We start from the raw sequence: 7,607 nt of genomic DNA on the forward strand, positions 1-7,607 counted from the left end.
GGCGATTAAAAAGTATCAAACGCCGTTGTTCGCGTTGTCTCCGTCATCACGCGAATTTTCCGGGAGCGCTCCCGGAATTATTCGACATGTTGAATAATTTTTTCGACGATTCCCGGAACTAAGCTACGCCCCCTAGTGCCGGCGTTAACAACGGCGTTTGATCCTTAAGACGGCCAAAAACTCTTCCGGGACGCTTCCGGGAGCTCTTACTGTCTATGTGTAAACGAGGCTTTTTACTAAGGAGTGGCTTCCGTCTGGCCACTCTACCACACAGGCCTGGTGGATTCCTGCAGAGATGATTGTCCTTCTGGAAGGTTCTTCTTTCTGTAGAGGAATGCTGGCGCTCTGACAGAGTGAACATTGGGTTCTTGGTCACCTCCACTAATGTCCTTCTCTCCTGATCACTCAGTTTAGACGAGCCGCCAGCTCCAGGAAGAGTCCTGGTGGATCTGAATGTCTTCCATTTACATATGATGGAGGCCACTGTGCTCACTGGGACCTTCAAAGCTGTAAAAATGTTTCTGTAATCTCCTCCACATTTGTGCCTTAAGACACTCCTGTCTCGGAGGTTTACAGACAATTCCTTTAACTTCATGCTTGGTTTGTGCTCTGACATTCACTGTCAGCTGTGTGACCTTAAATGTAGACAGGTGTGTGTCTTTCCAAATCATGTCCAATCAACTGAATTTACCCCAGGTGGACTCCAGTTAAGCTATAGAAACATCTCAAGGATGATCAGTGGAAACAAGAAGCACATGAGCTCAAGTCTGAGCTTCATGGCAAAGACTGTGAATACTTGGGTAACATCCCCATGTTTTCCTATTTGGGATTGGACATAATTCTCACAATTATCCAAAGCCTCCTCAAAGCTAAGAATGTGTAGTAGGGCAATCAGAGTTGTCATTATGTAGTGCATTTATTGTGATCTAAATATGATTTGGCCTTAAGCCACTGTGTGATGGAAGCTCATCACTATGTTTTAAGCAATTCACTGTCATTGAATTACTGACAGCAGAAGGTGTTCCTCTTGTGGAAATTCAGCAAAGTCTGCAAGTGGTTTATGGTAATGGAGGTGGTGATATTTGCACTGTGCTCCACTGGGTTAACAGATGCAAAGATGGAACAATGGGTTTGTGCGACAAATAAAAAGTTGGACAACCTGTCAGCAACAGTTGAGTTTCACAAGGAAGTCAACACATTGATTCGGGAGAATTGGCACATCACTCAGAGAAAGAGTGGATGGGTGACATTATTGCTTTACTTGATTATCAGCACATTTGTGTTCAGTGGGTTCCCCAGATGCTCATAAATGAAAGAATGAAATGAATCAAATGAAATTTGCCACCAACTTCTGTCGCATTATGAGACTAAAGGTGAAGCTTTTCTCCACAGCATCGTTAATGCAGATGAACCGTATGAACCCAAAAAGAAACGTCAGTCTATGGAAGATCGACACAAAGACTCGCCACAAAGAAAAAAAATTGAATCATAACCTTGGCCTGGGAAAGTCATGTAAGCAATTTTTTGGGATAGAGATGGTCTTATCCATACTGAATTCCTGGAACATGGAACAACAATTAACTCAGGTTGTTACATAAAAACTCACCGAGCTTTCAAAAAGCATTTATGGAGAACTCTAAGGGAGAAAGAGAATGTTTTGCTGCAACATGACTTTAGGTCCGTTACCTCTTATCCCACCATGAAGAAACGGAGGAAGCTGAAACTCAATACATTACCGCATCCACCATACAGTCCACACTCGGCACCATAGTGCAGCAGATAACAGAATATTTACAGAGGAATCCTTCAAATGGTGATACAAGCACCAAATTTGGCAAAAGTACACCTTTGATATTACTCTTTTGAAAAAGCCGACAGGCCACTTGAATTCAATAGGCGGCCACGTAGCGGTCAATTGAAGAATTACATAGGGGTCAAAATATAAAAATGCTCCAGTCATATTAAAAATTATACCACATTATTTGTCTGATTGTAAAGATTCCAAAAAGGTTTAGTCTGGACTATCTATGACTGAATTCTATAGAGTTATGCGGTAAAAAGAACAAGAATGGTGACAAAGCTCAGTTTCAGTTTGTACAGGGGTCAAAAGTTAGAGTTGCTCCAATTTTGTGCAAAGGTGATGCAAATTATTGGTTGAGTTAATAGGGTTTCAAAAAGGAATAGTTTGCACCATGTATCATGCTTAGATATCATGTTATGGGGTAATATATGTCACATGTCATAGAATTCAATGGACGTCAAGATTATTTGACCTTTACTTTAGAGACCAAGCATTCAGCACAGTCAAAACTATTCCATTTATTAATCCAAGTAGCTCAATCAACAATTTGCACCATTTTTTACTAAAATTGGAACAACTTTAACTTTTGACACCTGTACAAACTGAAATTGACTTTTGTTACCATTCTTAAGGTTTTTACCCCGTAACTGTATAACATTCAGTCACAGATAGTCCAAACTATACCTTTTGGGAATCTTTATGATCAGACAAATAATGTGGTATAGTTTTTAATATGATTGGATCATTTTTATATTTTAACCCCTGTGTAATTCTTCAATTGACCCCTACGTGGCCGCCTATTGAAAATTCAAGTGGCCCGTCATTTTTTTCAAAAGAGCAATGTCTAAGGAGAATTTGTGCTGGATTTGGTGCTTGTATCACCATGTGAAGTATTGTTTCAGTTATCTGCTGCACTACCATGTGATTTCCATCTTTCCCCTAATGCTGCGTTTAAATGAAGGAAGACCCTTGTGAAAATCACGACGACTCTCATGATGAAAGTAGTCAGGAGTTGGTTGCAGAAACAGGTATTCTTCCATGACAACTTCACTAAAGCGGTTCATTGCTGGCATAAATATATTCAGTTATCTGATAACTATGTTGAAAAATGAAGGTATGTAATTAAAGTAAAAAAATCTAAGGAATGTTTTTGTATTTCATTCTTTAAAATATTCCCATCCAGTCACAAGTCATTTTCTTGAAAGTATTACTTTTCATTCCGCCCTGTTAGAAGGACACACACACACACACACAATTAATTTCATAAATCTTCTAAAATATATATACTCAGTTCATACATGTCTTTATGCAAATACTGTAAAAATGCATTCCAAGAATACACAACAGAAATCTACTTGTCTCATTTGCAATGGTATGTATTTAAGGAAACACTTCCAAACAATTCCAAAGATAATTTTATTTGTTAGGCATTTAAATGATGAGTTACACTGATCTAAACAAACAGATGTAAAAGCACAAACAGTTGCAACTGTGCATAAAGAAAGTGGCAGCCAGATGAGAGTTTTCAGAAAAGATGGTCACATGAAATGGAAATATTTACAAACTCATACTTTTGTAATTTAAAATAACATCTTTCAAGGAACCATATATAAATAATAAATTGACAAAACCATTCTGGGTTATCAGTACAGACAAAGTTGTTAAAATTAAAGCAGCAAAGTATAAAAACTGTTTGATTACATTTGCAGAAATAACCACCAACATTTTATAGATGATCACTTCACTTATCAATTTCCTGGTCCCATTCAAGTAATAAATTCTTCATCTTCAGACAGAGTTGTTGTTGAGACTTCATAACTGACATTTACATGATGAATGTGTTCCACAAAAACTACAATGCAATAAAAGCTCTCTTTGTCCAAACAAGCCTAAAGCTGAAATAATTCTTTTAAAACCTTGAGATACTTTTTTGTATCCTGTAAAGGATCTTTTTTAAGCTTTGTATTTTAGTATCAAAGTATAACTGGATTCCAAAAGAGTGGTTACTAAAGTTTATGTTAGAGAGTGACAAAAAAAAAAAAATCTGTCAACATGCTAAAATACAACAAAAGTAAGGCATCACAGACTGCACACCAAGTCATGACAGAATTACAGGATTAGTTTTGTTAAACAGATTTTTGTTGTTGTTGCTGTTATTTTTAATCCACATATGTTGGTTGTATTTTCGGAGCACTACAGCTGAGTGTCTGGAGCTGGTTGTGCACAAACAAAACAGTTCATGGGCTTGAATCTCGACTGCAGCCAAGTCATAATGCGTTTTAAAAAAATAAGACACTAAACCCCTGAAGTACTCAACCTGGAGGACAATTACTCCCCTCCCCCCAACCCCATTAGATGTTTGGGATTAAGGGCCCTAGCTGTCCCACTGGCGTTTAGGAGGATTTGCGCATGAAATGAGGAGACAAAAGCTGAGTGTCCGCAATAGAGGTGGGCGGAAATGACAAACGTCCCGGGGTGGATCAGCGAATACATGAGGAAGAAAAGCGGATATAACAGGGAACAGAAGCGAAGGCGACCGCGGAGGAGCCCCCATGAGGGGCACAGTGGCCGTCACGCACTCGCTTCATCCGTGCTCACTCTGTCTGCATTAGAGGATGACATTTTTCGGGAATTCCCGTGGGTCACGTGATTCCTGCGGGATGGGAGTCAAAATTTTATCAATCCTGTGATTGGGATGGGACGGGAATAAAAATGAACGGGAGCAGGCAGGAGCGGGAATGCCAAAAATAGATGATGATTTTCATCTATATTTAATACCGCGTTCACACCGGGCGCGATCAGACGCTACAAATTCACGGGGGTCGCGTGGCGACAGACGTGCCTCCTTTGCCCGGTGTGTCGCTGTGAAAATTCACCCTGGTGCGTCATCAAATAGGAGGAGCTTCCATTCCGCTCGCCGTCTCCGGTTGTCAGTCAAGTTAATGTGACGGACCTTGATCACACGGAGCGAGTTGTTGTGGAAAGCTCCCAATACAGAGTATCATTATTTGCTGCAGGAGCTGAGTCTGGATGACGGCCGCTTTCAGCGGTCCTTCCACCTCTGTAGGACCCAGTTTGAGGACCAACTGTCCTGTTCACGCGCGCACATGTAAACAATAAAAAAAAAAAAAAAAAAAAGAAACTCCGCTGCTTGCTGCAGCTCGCTCTTCCACCAAAAAACTCTGTCATAATTGTGTTTAGAAACCAGTCACCATTTGTTTTATTATACATCTGTGTAGTTAATAAGTAAAATAATCTCCATGAACGATTCGCTTGCGCGCGCACGTAACATAAAAAGAAAAAGAAACACCGTTCCTGCTGCTGCTCGCTCCAAAAACTCTGTGTGAAATAAAGGACAAAAGAGACATAAGTCCTGCTCACAGGCTGCTACCAGATACAGGACATGTTCACATGAAAATCCACTCCCGTGTCATGCTCTAGTCTGCATGCGCGACATACCACTTGCGACCGTGATGTGGCCGTGCTGGGCATGCGTCATATCTGTTTTGCACGCTGTCCCGGTCTGCCGCCAAGCCGTGCCAACCCGTTGGTTGCGGATATCAGCGGATGACAGGGGATATGCGGCGCGTTGGTTGTGTATGTCGTGCGAATGTCTTCAGTATGTGTTCAGGCAGTGATGCGGATCTCATGGACATGCGTGCCTCTGCGGATGATCACGGACGTGTTCAGATGGCGACCGACTCATACAGGAATGTTCCACGGTTATTGCGGTTGTGGGCCACTTTTGTGCGCATTCTATCCGCAAATCCTCCTAAACGCCAGTGGGACAGGGCCCTAAGATCGAGGTAAAGAACAACCGTTGGTTGTATTGTTAGTAGGATTACATAATTAAAAGCTCTCCATGAAATTCTGTCAAAATATTGAGACTATTCTTGAGAACCAATAGAAATAAGCATTTTTGCTTTATCTTCCACAGTTAATGATTTATCAATTTTATTCACTGTTACTGTTGGTAAATACATCAAATTAATTTAAATCCTGGAATACATAGTTAACATTTTATGATGGCCCAAGGAAACTGTGACAGAATTTTTTTTAACATTACCTCATTGGTAAAGAGTCATGCAGTTTCCCCTAAAAATACAATACAATAAAATAAAATAATTTCTAAACTCTTATGTGTGCACTTTTTTCCAAAGCCCTTGCTTTAAGACAAAGAGAAGAACAGCAGCAGAGTGATCAAAAAAATCACTTATTCCACACACATGCAAAGGTTTCTTTTTAATATGATGCACCCATCTGTCCAGAGGTGCATATATATATATATATATATATATATATATATATATATATATATATATATATATATATATATATATATATATATATATATATATATATATGTATATATATAGATAGATGGATAGATAGATAGAGAGAGAGAGAGAGAGACACACACACACACACTTTGAGGCAAATATTTGGTCCATTGTCGATTTTGCAAGGTTTCCCACCTACAAAGAATGGAGAGGTCTGTAATTGTACACTTCAACTGTGAGAGACAGAATCTAAAAAAAAAAAAAATCACATTGTATGATTCTTAAATTATTAATTTTCATTTTATTGCATAAAATAAGTATTTGATACAATAGAAAAACAGACCTTAATATTTGGTACAGAAACCTTTGTTTGCAATTACAGAGGTCAGATGTTTCCTGTAGTTCTTTTCCAAGTTTGCACACTGCAGCAGGGATTTTGGTCCATTCCTCCATACAGATCTTCTCTAGATCTTTCAGGTTTTGAGTTTCAGCTCCCTCCAAAGATTTTCTATTGAGTTCACGTCTGGAGACTGTCTAGGCCACTCCCGGACCTTGAAATTCTTCTTACGGTGCCACTCCTTAGTTGCCCTGGCTGTGTGTTTCGGGTCATTGTCATGCTGGAAGACTCAGCCACGGCCCATCTTCAATGCTCTTACTGAGAAAAGGAGGTTGTTTGCCAAAATCTCATGATACATGACCCCATCCATCCTCCCTTCAATACAGTGCAGTCATCCTGTCCCCTCTGCAGAAAAACACCCCCAAAAATTATGTTTCCACCCCCATGCTTCATGGCTGGGGCAGTGTTCTTGGGGTTGTTCTCATCCTCCAAGCATGGTAAGTGGAGCTGATACCAAAAAGCTCTATTTTGGTCTCATCTGACCACATGACCTTCTCCCATGCCTCCTCTGGATCATCCAGATGGTCACTGGTGAACTTTAAACGGGCCTAGACATGTGCTGTTGTGAGCAAGGGGACCTTGCTGCCCTGCAGGATTTTAAACCATGACGGTGTTGTGTGTTACTAATGTAATCTTTGACTGTGGTCCCAGCTATCTCCAGGTTATTGATCAGGTCCTCCTGTGTAGTTCTGGTCTTTCTCAAAATCATCCTTACCCCATGAGGCGAAATCTCCAGACTGAAGAAGACAGTCACCTTGTCTTTCTTCCATTTTCTAATAATCAAGCCAACAGTTGCCTTCTCACCAAGCTGCTTGCCTGTTGTCCTGTAGCCCATCCCAGCATTGTGCAGGTCTACTATTTTGTCCCTGTTGTCCTTAGACAGCTCTTTGGTCTTGGCCATGGTGGATAGTTTGGAGTGTGATTGACTGAGTGTGCAGACAGGTGTCTTTTATACAGGTAACAAGTTCAAACAAGTGCAATGAATACAGGTAAAGAGTGCAGAATAGGAGGGCTTCTTAAGGAAAACTAACAGATCTGCGAGAGCCAGAATTCTTGCTGGTTGGTAGGTGATCAAATCCTCATTTCATGCAATAAAATACAAATTAATTATTTAAAAATTACACAATGT

This window comes from Thalassophryne amazonica, chromosome 19 (assembly GCF_902500255.1).
Source record: "Thalassophryne amazonica chromosome 19, fThaAma1.1, whole genome shotgun sequence".
Lineage (NCBI taxonomy): Eukaryota > Metazoa > Chordata > Actinopteri > Batrachoidiformes > Batrachoididae > Thalassophryne > Thalassophryne amazonica.